This window comes from Triturus cristatus, chromosome 7 (assembly GCF_964204655.1).
Source record: "Triturus cristatus chromosome 7, aTriCri1.1, whole genome shotgun sequence".
Classification (NCBI taxonomy): Eukaryota; Metazoa; Chordata; class Amphibia; order Caudata; family Salamandridae; genus Triturus; species Triturus cristatus.
The window spans coordinates 764,158,285-764,175,646 of NC_140590.1; positions in this window are offsets into that span (position 1 = coordinate 764,158,285).

The following is a 17,362-nucleotide window of genomic DNA, read 5'->3' on the forward strand; positions in this document are numbered from 1 at the left end:
ATGTGACACTCCAACAAACTATACAGAAGAAGAATTTTGATAACTAAAGCTTGTAATTACTCTCATGAGTTTAATATTGGGGACTGGGTGTTGATTAAATCTAAAACAAAAGTCCAGAAAGGTTTGTCAAAATTCTCACTTCCTGTACAAATTCTTAAAGTGTCTAAAGGTTCCTTGTTTCTGGGTCATAAAGGTTGGTGGAGTAAAAGAATGTTGATCAAATTAACTCCAGATCAAGCCAGTGAAATGTTGTCTAAAAAGAAAAGTGTTTTTCAAGATGGTTTACATTTTTCATATTTCTCAAATGGTTTATCCACTGATAATTTCTTGGTTCCTTCCAGAAATGACTGCACGGTACAAGACCTTACTGATTGTGCATCAAGCTCTTTGTCACATGATGAACCTCAAAATATTGTTACTCCTGAGACTCCTGATCCTATTTACAGTAGACCTACTCGCAATTGTACAATTCCCTCGAGATACAAGGATTATTATTTCTCTTAATATTTTTATGTTTTTTTTTGTTGTCTTTTTTGTTTGTGAAAGGAGGAGGGTGATGTAATATACTGTATACCGTTTGATGCTAATTGTGAAGGCTTGCTTGCCAGGTTTGTCGTCATTGTGGCCTAATGTATTCACGAGCTCACGTTGTCTTAGTGAGCTCGTGTTTTCCCTACATTCTAGTAATTACATGCGCGTGTGGATGTTACACGCGCATGCTATCTGTGTATCTTTTAAAGGAGCATTTCATGAACATGCATTCTCGTGCGTTCAACCTCCTCCCTGAACTATGAACGGTTCTGTGGGACAGTGACCGTTCATACTTCGGAGAGGAAGGACGCACTCCCGTGGTGTGTTTCGTCTTACTACAAATAAACGTCAAGATCATCTTTTCCTTGGCTACATTTGGATTTATTCTTCAGAATTACGTGTGAAGCTCACACTTTTCACCCCCCCACCACCGTGTAGATGTGACGCCATATATGTGCAGAAATATAATTTTGGTGACAGGCCAGGAGTGAGTGTGTTTGAGTGTATTTGTCATATTTTGTCATTTGGTGAATTTTTATGGCATTGTAAGACTCAGGAGAGTGTTTTCAATAGCTTTCATCTATCAGTAAGGATTTTTATCAAATTGTCACTTCCCTGAACGTGTAAATCTCAGTGTTAATGTGTGGTCAAATGAGCACCATATGGAATGGTATTGGTTGAACTTGGAAAAGCTTACTCATGCATCTTTATAATTTTTAAAGATTACGTCGATTATAAATGGATTAATTGTATGAATATTACCACTGATGTTGGAATATAAATACATATTTTTGCTCGGAGTCTAATGCACTGAATTTGATCGCCTGTATGCAATAATTGTCAATTTTGATTGTAGAATATTACCATTTTAGAAACTTATTAATGCTATGCGTGATGTTTCATATTTTTATTGTAATCATTGATCGGTACAATAAACTTTACTACTACCACTACCACTACTACTACTGTCTAGCAGGGGGATTTAAGAGTGAGAGCATGTGATGTCACCTGTTGTCATGGATGGAGAAAGTATGTGGATTGCCAGGAAAGGGACATAGCCTGTCTTGCTTCCTGATTGGTTGATGCATCTGAAAGTGCCTCTAGTGATTCGCTGTATGATTGTTCGGCCTTAGCCTCCATGGATTAACTGGCTTGTATATTTGGCAGTGTTGTGAGAGGCGAGGCTTGGACCCAAGTCCTCTGTGAGAGGGGAATGATCGTTCCACCCTCTGGAGGGGAGCAGACATCCAGCACACTCTGTGAAGCTCCACACAGAGCAGTGTGTTTGACACTGCCTAAGTCAGCTTTTCAGCTTGGTTGTTGACTCTTGTCTATCTGTATTTCCATTTCTCCATGTATGGGACTAACCATCCCCTTGGTCACATATCTGGTGGTATCCCACCCAAGAGGCCGACAGAAAGGCTGAGAACCCCTTTTCACCCTTGCAAAAGATGCCCTTGGAGGGCTGCCCTGACTGTGCCACCTAAAAAGTTGCTTTCTGCCCACTTCTTTGACATTGCAGACCTCTCTGTAATATGACATGTATGAAATGGCAAAGGGTTCCCTTATTTGCATGGGGCCACAGCCTTGTGATGTCAATCAATCAATCAGGGGTTTATATAGTGTGCTACTCACCCGTGAGGCTCTCAAGGCGCTGGGGGGGGGGGAGGGGGGGAGTGCAGCTCCGGTTCAGAGCCAGATCTTGAGGTTCCTCCTGAAGGTGTGCAGGGTGGGTGAGCGTCTGATGTTGACTAGTAGCTCGCTCCTGGCTTTGGCTGCGACGTAGGAGAAAGCTCTTTCTCCTGCTCTGGTTCTGCGGATGCGGGGGGGTCTCTGCGAGGGTGTAATGGTGGACATGTCGGGCAACTTGGATAACTGATTTAAGAAGATCTCCTGATTCATTATCCTTTCATTTGGCGACGAGCGGCTCCACCCACATACCCACGCAAAGAAGGAATCTACGCAAATGCACCTTTATGCATCGTACCTGTACTCCTCACCACTGCCGCAGCAGGATTCACAAAGCATCTCAGTGGATCGTGCCCTTCCAATGTTCCTGATCAGTGTCGGGTGAGATTACACGGTGGTACGTGACTTTCATATCCCTTAACGGAGCTCCCAGCCGACACGCGCTCATCTCCCCTTCTCCATCGCGCATAGCCTCGAGCGCTCCCATCATCCTTGGCGGATCGACGTCATCACGCGACGCGACGCCATCTTGGATTGGGATATTATACATTTGAAACCACGGCAACTCATACAGCGCGCCTGTCAATTTAAACAGCGACGCGCACGCTTTACTTTATTTAACAAAGTGGAATCTTCCTGTGCGCCTGCTTATGTTACAGCGACGCGCACGCTTGGTTTTGCATAATATCAGTGAAATTTCACCAATGCTCCTGAAGTGTTTTATTTACCAAAAGGAAACTCTTTCTGCACATGTTACAGCGACGCGCACGCTTCGTTTTACATACCATTAATGAGATTTCACCAGCGCTCCTGGATTACTTTCAGCGATGCGCACGCTATAATTTTGGATTGTTAAAGTTCGTGATTGACTAATTAAGTCCATCACAGCACGTCAAGTTTTATTTCAGCGACGTGCACGCTATTAATATTTATTTTTGCAATTTCATTGGTGATTCACAGCCAACCTTCTAATACGTTTGTCTAATACACTCTTCATTGTAATATTACTTATTTTTCAACAGAATTTGCATATATACAACTTACATACTGCTATTTAGAGTGTTAAGTAATATTGTTTGACAATTTATTGCAGTTTCATTATTGTGTAGCTTGTGTTCTATTATGGCCAACGTTCAGCTGATAACGCAGCCTCCTCCTTTCCTCAGTAAACCTGGTAGCCCACCAATTATTTGGTCAGAATGGTATAGACTATTCGAAAATCATTTGGTAGCCATCGATGCTGTGGATTATTCACCTGCCCGCAAATTTGCTTTGCTTTTCGAATGTCTGGGTCAGGCGGCTCAAAGGATTTTTGATAGTAATGAACCTGTTCCACCCCCTGCGTCCAGTTCTGGCGATAGCGAATGGAATGTCTACTTGGAAGCTGTCGCTCGTCTCAAAAAGCAGTTTTCAGATGAACCTAATATTATGTTAGAGCATCATAAATTCTACAAGAGGAAGCAGGGAGAAGAAGAGAAGGTCGAGGAATACATATCGGCACTAAGGGTTTTGGCTACAACTTGTGGTTTTGGCTCACTCACTGACAATCACATTAGAAATCAATTTGTTTTTAACTGTGTTTCTTGAAAGATTAGAGAGAGGATTCTTGGTTGTAAAAATCCTTCTCTATCAGAAGTCACTGAGTTAGCACTGAGCATCGAACGTTCTGTTACCTCAAGCAAGGTCATGCAAGAAGCAGCTAAAACAGGTATTAACCTAGTTTCAACCCCAGAGGTAGATCAAGACAATCCCATTTGTGCCATAAACGTCAAAGGTAGAAATGTAAAGTTTTCCCAAAAGAGACAACTATTCTGTTACAGATGTGGATCTAAAACCATAGTGGTAATTCTCCAAATTGTCCTGCTATTGGTAAACGCTGTGTTATTTTCAAAAAGGTTGGACATTTCCAAGGGGTATGCAGGAATGCGCGGAGATCACTTAACGTGAATAGTATCGACAATGAGATAGATACTTGTAACAATTCTCTGGGTAATGTGGTGGTTACACTGGACTGTGACGGTGATTCTGAATGTATAAAAGGTCCTCTATGCCATGCTATAATTGACGGTGTTCCGCTCCAAGTAATGGCAGATTCCGGTTCTCCCATTACGATTTTGAGGGACACAACTTTTTACGAATTGTGGAAAAAACTAGTTAGATTGTTACAGTCTGATGTAAATCCTAAAGCATTTGGAGAAAAAGATATCAATATGATAGGGTATTTTACTGGTACCGTACAATGTCTCGGGAGAGAGACTGAAACTAAAATTTATGTGGCGGAAAAAGGTAAAAATATTATTGGGTGGAAAGACTTGGCACGGATGGGGCTATATTTAGTTCCAGGGGACGAGAACCCAATAAAAGTGGGCAATCTTCCCATATGTAACATAGAGTGCACAGCGGCTATGCCAGAGGATGAATCAGTAAAAAAGATAATTTCAGAATTCGAAACTGTGTTTGATGACAAAGTGGGTTTGATTAAAGGAATTGAACATCGTATCAGATTAGTCCCTGGTGCTCAACCAGTCACACACAAAGTACGTTCCGTTCCATTAAGCGTTAAGGATGAATTGAAACGCACCTTACAAAACCTATGTGACCAAGGAATTATCGTGACTACTGACTCTTCGCAGTGGGTGGCCCCCATCGTGGTCGCGCGTAAAAAATCCGGCGAGATCAGACTCTGTGCCGACTTACGCGCTCTAAATAAAAATATAATTATAGATTGCCACCCACTGCAGAAGATCCACGAGTTATTAGCGAACCTGGGGGGGGGGCAGATGGTTTTCGTTATTAGATTTAAGGTCGGCTTACCACCAAGTCGCATTGACGACAGACTTTCAAGAGTTAACGACTTTCATCACCCCGTTCGGGGCATACAAATTTTTGCGTTTGCCGTTTGGTCTCGCTTCTGCTGGTAGTGTATTCCACAAACTTATGGATACTCTATTCCACAATATTGTTGGGGTCCAAGCTTACTTGGACGATATTTTAATTTTTGCAAAATCCTTGAATGAACATAATGATATTTTGGTAAGTGTACTGGCTATTCTGAAGTCGAGGAACATGACTGTTCGCGCGGACAAATGTAAATTCGCCGTGCAGGAATTGGATTATTTGGGTCACTCCATATCAAGTTATGGAATTAAACCTAAGTTCTCTGTGATCAGAGCCGTTGAGGATGCTAAGCCTCCTTCTGACAAGGATGCCTTACGATCATTTCTTGGGCTGGCTGAATATTACGCGAGGTTTGTACCTTGCTATGCCCAAGCAGTTGAGCCTTTACGCTTGTTACTTAGGAAGGGACAAAGTTTTAAATGGTCTACTGATCTAGACAAAAGTTTTGAAGATGTTAAAAAAATGGTTGTCTCAGCCCAAGCTTTACATGCTTTCAGAGACGACTGTCTCTCCTGCATAACAGTTGACGCCAGTATCCACGGTCTCGGTGCAATTCTTAGCCAAAAAGTAGAGGGCGAGGATAAAACCGTGGCATTCGCTTCACGGTCCTTAAAGTCATTTGAGCGCCAGTATAGCACCATTGAGAGGGAAGCCTTGGCGTGCGTATGGGCCGTGCATAAATTCAGAATGTATATTTGGGGATGAAAATTCGAGCTTGTTACAGACCATAAACCTCTTGTTTATATTTTTAACAAAGTGAATTCTCAAAGTATGTCTGCAAGGTTAATGAGATTAGTGTCCAAGCTCCAAGAGTTCTGTTTCGAGGTTCAACACATACAGGGCGGGAAAAACTTACGCGCTGACTGTTTGTCTAGGCTATTGATGCACAAAGATGATGATGATGACGCAGTTACTGAAGAGATTGAATGTGTGGCGGTTGTGGACGCAGTCCGCGCATATAGTTCAGTGCTGTCTGAAACCGATTGGAACTCAGCCTGTGAGAATTACTCGATTTTGAAAAAAGTAATTGAGTACACCACTCATTTTTGGCCCGACGCCAGGTGTTTGTCTGGGGAGTTACGAGTGTTCGCCCAGGTGTCAAGTGAACTTTCAGTGGAGAATAAAATTGTTCGGCGCGGTGACAAATTCGTTCCGCCCGCTTCTCTCCGCTCTTCTATAATTAACGAAGCACACCTGGGACATCTAGGGGTGACCAAAACCATAATGAAAATCAAGCAACACTACTGGCCATCGCTAGATGCTCAAGTCAAAAGAATGATTGATAACTGTTCCGTCTGTCTCTTGTCAGACAAACATTGGCGTACTATTAAAAACCCTTTGCATCCCACAGATTTCCCAGGTGCTCCATGGGAAAAAATTGGTCTCGATTTCTCAGGCCCTTATTCGATTCTAAATCAGGAGATGAAGTACGTTATTTTAGCTGTAGACAATTTTTCAAAGTGGATGTACCATAGTTTTGTGAGTTCACCTGATACTGATTCAACCATCATGTTTCTGAGAAAAATATTTTTCTTAGAGGGATTTCCTAAAGCAATAGTCACCGATAATGGCACACACTTCGTGTCTGAAAGAATGCGTACATTTTTAAAAGACTCCGACATTAAACACTTGAAAGTCGCATTATACTCTCCCATGTCTAATGGATTAGTTGAGCGAGGGAATAAGGTATTGAAAGAAGGCATCCAAACTGCTTTGGCTTCTGGTATGGAAGTAGCAACTTTTGTTGAACAGAAAATTTGGAATTATAACACTTCCCCACATTGTACCCCCTTTCACATTGTTAAGAGGTAGAGAAGTACACTCTGTCCTTTTTCCTTCTTGGCTTCAGAATATATCTGGTGAGAATAAGACCAATCTTAATGAAATTGCTGAGAGAGTGAAAGCGAAGCAAGTCATGATGAAAGCCGAATTTGATAAGAAATGTAACTTACACAGTAAGGACATACTGGTTGGAGATTGGGTTTTGATCAAAAAGCCAAATTTGGTAAAAAAGGGGTAATCTAAGTTTTTTACTCCTGAACAGGTACTTAAAACTATTAAAGGGGCTGCTTTTGTTGGGAATAAAGGTTGGTGGAATAAAAGGCATCTAGTTAAGGTGTCTTCGCATCAAGCAAAGATCATCCATGATAATCACATAAATGTTGAGGATGATTCGGACTGGGAACAATGGTTGGATTCAGGGAAGATAACCGCGGGAATGGTCCCATCTATTGTTACTCAAATTGTTGAACCCGTGTCAGACACCAATACCCAGCCTGTTCTCAACAAGCCACCCTGCAATTCTAGTATCTGTACTTCTAGAGGTCGTGTTGTTAACTTACCGAAAAAACTTGATGGATTTATTAGATATTAAGTATGTTTAGGATATTATTCTGTGTAATTTTCTTCTTCTGTATTTGTCCGTGTAAAGGGGGAAGGTGGTGTAATGGTGGACATGTCGGGCATCACGCGGCTAGCGCGCGGTGCTCATGAATATATGTGATCTTAGTCATCGCGCGGTTAGCGCGATGACATTTTAGGAATGTTGATGGGATTCTGTAATCTGTGTTTATTTGAATACGGGCCTGACGCATGGAGCGTTCCCTGGTCGTGATTCGAAGGCGGTAGCCAGTTGCCGTTCGTTCACTGTCCTCGGTGGACGCTCCGTGTGTCGGGTGGAGTTGTTACGAATAAAACTTGGATAACTGATTTAAGAAGATCTCCTGATTCATTATCCTTTCAGAGGGCGAGGTCGGCGGAGCGGAGGTTCCATTTGGGTAGGTGGAAGGAGGTTCTCGCGTTGATGTACTTGGGTCCGATGTTGTGGAGGGACTTGTAGGCGTGGGTGAGCAGTTTGAAGGTCACTGTCTTCTCGACGAGGAGCCAGTGGAGGTCACGTAGGTGTTGGGTCATGTGTTCGTGCCATGGGGACCAGAGGACGAGTCTGGCTGTGGTGTTCTGGATGGTTTGGAGCTTGTGTAGGAGAGTTTTGTTAATTCCGGCGTAGAGGGCGTTGCCGTAGTCCAGTCTGCTGGTTATGAGGGCGTGGGTGATGGTTTTTCTGCATTCGGGGGGTATCCATTTGAAGGCCTTGCGGAGGATTCGAAGGCAGTTGAAACTGGTGGAGGCGATGGAGTTGATCTGGCGGGTCATGGTGAGGGAAGAATCTAGGATGATGCCGAGGTTCCGTGCATGGTCTGTCGGAGTGGGCGGGCTCCCGAGGGCGGGGGCCACCAGGTGTTGTCCCAGGCGAAGGAGGAGGGTCTGATGATGAGGACCTCAGTCTTCTCAGAGTTGAGCTTCAGGCAGCTGTTTTTCATACAGGCGTCAACGTCCTTCATTCCTTCCTGGAAACATAGTCTGGTGTTGGGGTTCTGCATGAGGGAGAGGATGAGCTGGGTGTCATCTGCGTAAGAAACTGTTGAGCCCGTGCTGTCTGATGATGGAGGCAAGGGGGGGCCATGTAGATGTTGAAGAGCGTGGGGCTTAGTGATGATCCTTGGGGTACTCCACAGGGGATCTCTGTAGGTTCGGAGAGGAAAGGGGGGAGTCTGATCCATTGGGTGAGGTAAGGGCTGTTTTTCAATTCTCAGCATCGTGGAGTCTGACAGCGAGAGTGTCGAAAGCTGCGGAGAGGCCTAGGAGGATGAGGGCTGCGGTGTGTCCCTGGTCGAGTAGAATGCGGATGTCGTCAGTGGCGGCGAGGAGGGCGGTCTCGGTGCTATGGTTGCTCCGGAACCCAGACTGGGAGGCGTCTAGGATGGAGTTCTCTCCGATGAAGGCGGTCAGCTGGGTGTTTACGAGTCTCACGGAGACTTTGGCTCTGAAGCGGAGGAGAGAGATGGGCCAGTAGTTCTTCAGGTCTGTCGGGTCGGCCGTGGGCTTCTTGGTTGCGTTGGTGAGGATTTTATTCTTGCTGAACGTCCGCTTGGTGTCTCTTATGCGCTGGTGGTATTCTTTCAGGGCGCTGCGGTAGCTGTTGAGGTCTTCCAAGGTTTTGCGGTTTTGCCAGGCTTTCCCAAGGCGTCTGCAGGATCGCCTGGTTTCTTGGAGTTCGGTGGTAAACCAGATGGCATTCAGGAACGTTGTTTGCTGGGCTGGCGGAGGGGTGCAAGCTTGTGGGCGCATCTGGAGATCCACCGGTGAAATTCCTTGGCTGCGGAGTTGGCGTCAGTCTTGGCGCAGGGAGGGTCTAGGCAGAGGGTGGTGTTAAGGTGCTCCTCTGTGATCTTACTCCAGTTTCTTTGTGGTGGTCGCGGGGCGGGTTTGGGTCCGGTGGTGGCATTGAAGGAGAAGTGTACGCTGTGGTGGTCCATCCAGAGGGGCTGCAAGGTGTGGCTGAAGAGGATGTTTGACCCTCCTGCTAAGATGGGGTCAAGGGTGTGTCCAGCTCTGTGGATGGGGGTGGTGACCGGCTGCTTCAGTCCGAGGTTGGAGAGGTTGTCGAGGAGGGCGATGGAGTCGGAGTCGCTGCGGTTGTCGAGATGGAAGTTGAGGTCTCTGAGAAGGACGTAGTCCGTAGAGGTGATGGCGTGGGGTGCAACGAGGTTGGCAATGGTGGTTGCAGACTGGGTGCGAGGTCCTGGGGGTCTGTAGGTGAGAGTGCCGCGTAGTGTCGTCCTGGGGTTGGTCTGGATCTGGAAGTGGGGGTGGAGGTGTTGGAGTGGGGGTCGTTCGTGTTGGAGGTGTAGAGTCGAAGTGAGGTCTTGTGTGCGATGGCGAGTCCTCCACCGGGGCGATGGGGGCGGTCCCTTCTCTGGATCTTGTATCCGTTGGGGATGGCAGTGGTGATGGCGTTTGTCCAGGTTTCGGTGAAGAAGGCGACGTGAAGAAGAGAGTGACCAGGGATGTGGAATTCCCATAGCCCGACGCCCGGGACATATTGTTTGGGGTCAAGGGCAACGCGTTTCCATGTGTATTTTGTCCTTGGGACAAGTAGGCCCAAACCCCTACATCACAAACCCTTAGACTGCCAGTTTAAAGTCCCACATGATAGATCAGGGAAAGCATTGCCTGCGGTTAATGTAATATTTGTTTCCATGTTTTAACGCTGTTCAAACTTGTATTTATGGTTCATAAATGTATAACCTTTATTATTAGGGTGAGCGATCTAAGTACATGTTGTAAGCTCAGACTACTACTGACAGGGGTTAAAGTATAAAAATGGGTGCACACGCTTTCATTGTTTAGCACTATGAGGCTATGCATACTGCTCCCAGAATACTCTCTGATTAGATGCAAATATATGGAGACGCTTGAAAGCAAGATTGATTATTCTTAGCTTTCAAGATAAAATGTTCACAAAAAAAGCAAAAACATTTAGCTAAACTACTGTAATATTTTAGGTAGCGTTTTTCTGCAGCATCATTTAGTAAAATGTGTTGATGCATGCTAGTATTTCCCAAAAATATTCATAATGGAAAATCACTGTAACCAGTTTTAATAAGATTATGGGAAACAAAAACAAACAAGCATTGGTAAAGCCAATTGGTCTGCAATTGTTGGTCAGTCTTTTGGTTTTATCAACGCGTGACTTGTTTTGGCATGTTTTTTGTAAAACCTTATTGGTGTGGGTGCTGCTGGGCCCTCATCATTATAACAAACATTGGCAAAAGCAAAAATAGTTTCGGTCTCAAAAAGCACACATTGCCACAGTCGTTCCTGGCACTGAACAAAACGACTGTGTGTCAATTATGCTCCTTGTGAAAGAACAGAATGCTGTCATTCACAGTGAAGCTAGCCAACTGACAGAGAGAGACATTTTAATAAACACAACATGTCATGGTTAACACCAGACCTAATTAGGGGGCCAATTATTAAGTAAAGTCTCAAAAGTGCACTTATGTCCTTGCGTTAAGTGCAGATATACGACTTTCCTGAATTCACAAGACCTTACGGAAGTAGGCCAAGAAATAGTACTCCTGGAAAATATTTGTGAACTGCATTTTAGCATGAGCAAATATGCATGTGTAGATTTGCTCATGCGAAAATCCGAGCGTTTGCAAGTTTACTTCCCCTCCAACCACTTTTTTCCCAACCCAGGAAGAAGTTTTATGTCTGCCATTGTCAGGAGTAAATATCCAAACTTTCTCAGTATGGGAAAAGATTAGAGAAGAGTTGGTGAAAACCCTTAAAACATGCAAGTTAGTAGGTTTGCACAGACTCAAAAGGTCATTCCAACCCTGAAACTGTTTGTTATCTTCAGCGCCAGTATGTAGATTTGCGGAAACGTGGCAACATAAGGGAATTGCTAGCATTCATACACTGCTATGGAAGGAGCCCTGGCATATTCAGAGGGGCTATTTCGGAGATCTTGTATAAGGGTATTGCTGCCATAATTTGTCACCGCATTACACGGCACGAAAGGGACAAGTGGATTTTGTTACAGGACAAGTAGATTTTTGAAGTAACCTGCCCCATGGACAAGTAGATATTTTATTAAATTCCACACCCCTGTGAGTGTCGAGCAGGTCCCAGATCTCTATGGCGTGCCTGTGTAGGGAACGTACGTTGAGGAGGATGCATGTCAGGGCTTCGGTAGTGCGGGCGTCCAAGGAGTCTCCGGCGATCATGGATGCGCTGTTGATGGTGAAGGATGGTCGGCAATGTCTGCAAGAGAACTGTCCTTGGGTGATGTAGGGTGCGGCTCTTTGGCAGTCGGCGAGTCTTCCGGGGTTGAGTGCGTGAAGGGCAGAGGCGTTGTATTGGCTGGGTTCCGTAGATCCAGGGTTTCTGGCGATGGCCGCGGTCAGGTCATGGACGGGCACAGACAGGCTTTCCTTAGGCGTGCCTTCGGCATACCAGTGGCGCGACCGCGCAGTGGCTGCCATTAAGTAGGCGAAAGGGGATGGACTGGAGGTAGGGAGGCGGGAGCGGGGGGCTGTGTCGGGGGAGGGGCCGCAGGGGCAGCAGCGGCGGGAAAAAAAGGCTGAAACTTTAAGTCTAAAGAATAAAATAACAATACACAATATACAATTTACAATGTACAACGAATAATTATACACTGACTCCAAAAATGCTTAGGAGACCAAGTCGGGCACTTGAGAAACTACCGGAGCAGCAAGTGAGCAGAGGGCTGCCGGCGCGAACACTGGAGACTGTAGGAGGGCTGTAGATGCAGCGCTGAGAGCGGAGCTGCTGGGGAGAGTGCTCCCCCGCAGCGGCCACCATTAAGTAGGGGAGGGGAGCGGGACTGGAGGTAGGGAGGCGGGAGCAGGGGAATGTAACTGAAATAGAATGTGCACTGCTGCAATCCAAATTACAGAAGAGGCCGCACAAGCAATTGTGCCCATGTATATCATACCAAAGTGCCCGGGGGACTCAGTAATCGGGCATAAACTTCAGTTGCACACATGAGCACAGTCTGTAATATGGCCTCTGGTGATCTGCAGCCCTCATTTTCCAACCTCTCTGCCTTCCATCTGGCTCTCCAACTGAGAAGAGAGTTGGCACTGTGAGACCCAGACCCAGCCCTGACTGGAACCCCCTTTCAGCTGTCAGACTGGGGAGGCAAGAGTTAGCTGTACAATAGCACCATCTATATTATTATACATTGCGTTCTTCTCTGATTTTGTGCATTTTTCCCCCTTTTGTTGCCTGGGGTTTTATTTCTCAATTAACTGTGTTCAGCTCTGTGTTCTCTCAATCTGTATTTCCTCGAAGGAGCAGAGTTGAACAGGCTCACAGGCGTCTTATTAAAATCCATCCCACGCATGGCCAACTGATCAATATGTGCTCCAGGCTCTGAACGGGGGCGTGAGCAATTTATCTCATGCGACACGCAAAAAATGCTGTCATCTTGTTAATCCTGGCGAGGATTAAAGAGATTTGGATTTGAAAAGTGTTAGTGCCGAGAAGGGAAATATGCCTCTGTTTATAGGAAACAACATACAAATGGGTAGTTTTACAATTAGACCTTTTGGAAGTGCAGTGTTTAGTCATTAGCTAAAGAGCGGCGCAGAAGGCTTGCTCAATTAAAATCAGAAGAATACAGTGAAATAGCTTCTTCGATCAAGTGTTTGTTGCTGGATCTGTGTGTAAACTGCAACTCAGAGATTCAAATCACAAATTATTTATTTATGGGTTTTGTATAGCGCCTGAATCACCCCCGGAGGGGTATCTCTGCGCTTTGGAGGGAGCTGCTAGCGGGCTGATGAGAAATGTTAAAACAGGGTGGTCTTAAGAAGTTTCCTGAAGCGCGAATAGTCAGGGCATTGTCTCAGGTGTATGGGAAGCTAGTTCCAGTACAGGGGAGTGAGGTAGGAAAAAGATTTCCCACCTAGTCTAGTTTTCCTAACCCTGGGGACTAAGAGAAGTGATTTGCTGCCTGACCTGAGAGTCCTAGAGGCAGCGTAAGGCTTAAGTTTCCTGGAGAGATGTAGAGAGGGCCTTTATTATGCAGGGCTTTATGGACAATACAGCAGACTTTGAACTTGACACGCTTACAGATTGGGAGCCAGTGGAGCTAGGGAAGGGAAAGGGTTTTGAACGGAGAATTCGTGACAAGTCGCACAGCAGTATTCTGGACCACCTGCAACCTGCTGAGGGATGACTCATTCGCAGAGACCCGGAGAGCATTACAGTAGTTGAGACAGCTCATAACCATGGTCTGAATGAGAGATTTTCTGCTATAGTCTGGCCGAAAAGGGAAGACTCGTCATAGCAGGTCCAACACATAGAAGCAGGTGCCGACAATGGTAACCAAGGGCTCAATTTATATGTTTGTGGTAAGCATATTCTGTCACAACAGCGATGCAGTATGTTTACTGCCAACATAATGGTTTGTCCACCTCCACCATGGTTAAACCCCTGACAGCCTTGTGGAGTATGGGCTATTAGGGGTCAGTTTTCCCTGCCTGTCACTGCCACGAAAAACCTGGCAGGAAGGGGCAGTGAAAACTGTGAAATGCTCACCCACCATGGTAGAGGAGTCCCATGGCGAGCGTAGCATTTTCTTTTTTATTTTCAAAAAGAAAATCTTGCTTCTGGATTTTTGTTTTGAAAATTAAAAAAGAAAACAGTTTGACAAGAACTGCCATGACGGTGGTTCTGCGCAATGCTTTAAAAATCTAAACCTGGCAGAGTAATGTACTCTATCTCCTGGTGGAGATACAAGTCGTCAGCCAGATTATAAATTTGGCTCCAAGTCATCTGCGGACAATGTGAACATGAGTACCGTCATTATAGTAATATGAAGACCATTGATTACATTCAAAGAGACTATTCAGTTTGTGATGTACAGGGTTATTTGTACAAGGGTTAGTAATGAGTTTACTAATAATAATGCAAAGCATTGTTGCTATGGACTTAACGTCCATTCAGTGGCCTCTGGGCGCACCAAATTTGCTACATAAATTCTCCAAAAGTTGCCTAGAGGTGGCTCATTTTGCAGTGTGTGCAATAATACATAACAGGGGATCTCACCTCAGGAAGCGGGGTTTCATCCACAGGTGCCTGAGGTATCCCAGGAAGACGAGTCATGTGCCTGCACAGCATGAAGGCCGAAGAGCTTCCAACCCATCACCCCCTCCGCAGACCACCACAGCACTCAATTGTGTGCCACGAGTTACACATAAAAAAGGTGCCCACCACTTACTGGGTCCAGCTACCTGCATTCAGCAACATCAGCTGCTATGTTGAGGAACTGTCAGAGCTGGGGGTGATATGTGATATGACTGACCCATCCTGCAGCCTTCAGAGGTGAACAGAGCACGAGGGACACACAAAGTGAATAGAAACATTTTATTTCGGTGCAAGTCCCAGTGATACAACCTCCCCACAGACTCTGCACCTCCAACTATCAAGATCAGAACACTTCCAAGATGTCTGTGTGTTGGCATAAAACACCTCAGTCTGGTACGAAGCTTGATTGGACGCGCTTTGCTATGGGCCACAACAGCATTGACATACGTCATGTAAAGGGCTGGTGCTGTAATTCTCTTATTTGCCTCGGAGTGAAGACGCACAAGTGGCTCCTGCAAGCTATGGTTGTCCCAGCACCTTCCTTTGAAGGTATAACTTCACAGCAAAAGACCCTACAGACCGCGCCTACAGCTGTAGAGTATGTTTAGCATTTCAAAGCTGAGCCTGAAGCAAAAGCTTGGAATACCTGCAGCACAGAAGAGGAAAATACACCAAGAGCCAGAAAATAAACATGTGCAATGCATACAGCATGGAAGAGCATAAGACACCCATAGCCAGAAGATAAACCTGCAGTATACCTGCATCATGAACGAGTATAAGAGCCTAAAGATAAATCTTTGCAATACCTGTAGCATGGAAGAGTAAAAGACACCCATAACCAGAAGATAAAACTGCAGTGTACCTGCATCATGAAACAGTGTAATACTCTATAGAGTAAAGATAAATCTATGCAAATCCTGTAGCTTGGAAGATTAAAAGACAACCAGAGCCAGACGTTAAACCTGCAGTATACCTGCATCATGAAAGAGTATAAGACACCAGAGCCTATGGAGAAATCTATGCAATACCTGTAGCATGGAAGAGTATAAGACATTAGAGACTATGGATACATCTATGCAATACCTGTAGCAGGGAAGGGTAAAAGACACCCAGAGCCAGAAGATTATCCTGCAGAATATCTGCAGCATGAAAGAGTATACGACACCAGAGCCTATGGATAAATCCATGCAATACCTGCAGCACAACAGAATATAATTCACCAGAGCCTGAAGATAAATCCATGCTATGCCTGTAACATGGAATAATATAAGACACCAGAGCCTATGGTTAAATCTATGCAATACCTGTAGCATGGACAAGTAAAAGACACCCAGAGCCAGAAGATAAACCTGCAGTATACCTGCAGCACAAAAGAGTAGAAGACACCAGAGCCTACAGATAAATCTATGCAGCGCCTGCAGCACGACAGAGTATAATTAACCAGAGCCTGAATATAAATCTATGCAATGCCTGTAGCATGGAAGAGTACAAGAAACCCAGAGCTGGAAGATAAACCTGTAGTAAACCAGCAGCACAAAAGAGTATAATAGACCAGAGCCTAAAGATAAATCTATGCAATGCCTGTAGCATGGGAGAGTATAAGACACCCAGAGCCAGAAGATAAACCTGCAGTATACCTGCAGCACAAAAGAGTAGAAGACACCAGAGCCTACAGATAAATCTATGCAGTGCCTGCAGCATGGAAGAATATAAGACACCCAGAGCCAGAAGATAAATCTGCAGTATACCCACAGCATGAAAGAGTATAAGACACCAGAGCTTAAAGATAAATCTATGCAGTGCCTGCGGCATGGAAGAGTATAACACACCCAGAGACGAAAGATAAATCTGCAGTGTACTCACAGCACGAAAGAATATAAGACACCAAAGCCTATGTATAAATCTATGCAATGCCTGTAGCATGCAAGAGTATAATACACCAGACCCTGAAGATAAATGTATGCAATGCATGTAACATGGGAGAGTATAAGACACTTAGAGCCAGAAGATAAAGCAGAGGAATACGTTCTCCATTAAACTGTATATGACACCCAGAACAGGAACATAAAGGTACAGAACACTGGCAGCATGGTATAAGACACTCAGACCTGAAGATAAAGATGCAGAATGCAGGCAGCATAGAAGGGTAGAAAACTCTCAGAGTTTGAAGATGTAGCTGTGGATATCTGCAGCATGGAAGGGTATAGGATGCCCAGAGTCTGATGCTAAATTTGAGGAATACCAGCAGCAAGGATGAGTAGAAGACCCCAGTTCCTGAAGCTAAAGTAACAGAATACCTGCAGCAAGGACTGGTATAAGATACCCAGAGCCGGAAGCTGCTAAATACCTGCAGCATAGATGATTATAAAACATCTGGAAGCTGAAGCTGCAGAATACCTGCTTCACGGATGATTACAAAACATCTGGAGCCTGAAGCAAAAGCTACAGAATACCTGCAGCATGGGTGATTATAAAACATCTGGAGTCTGAAGCAAAAGCTACAGAATACCTGCAGCATGGGTGATTATAAAACATCTGGAGTCTGAAGCAAAAGCTACAGAATACCTGCAGCATGGGTGATTATAAAACATCTGGAGCCTGAAGCAAAAGCTACAGAATGCCTGCAGCATGGAAGATTATAAAACATCTGGAAACTGAAGCTAAAGCTTCAGAATATCTGTAGCATGGACGATTATATAATGTCTAGAGTCTGAAGCAAAAGACATAGAATAACTGAGGCACAAATGATTATAAAACATCTGGAACTTGAAGCAAAAGCTAC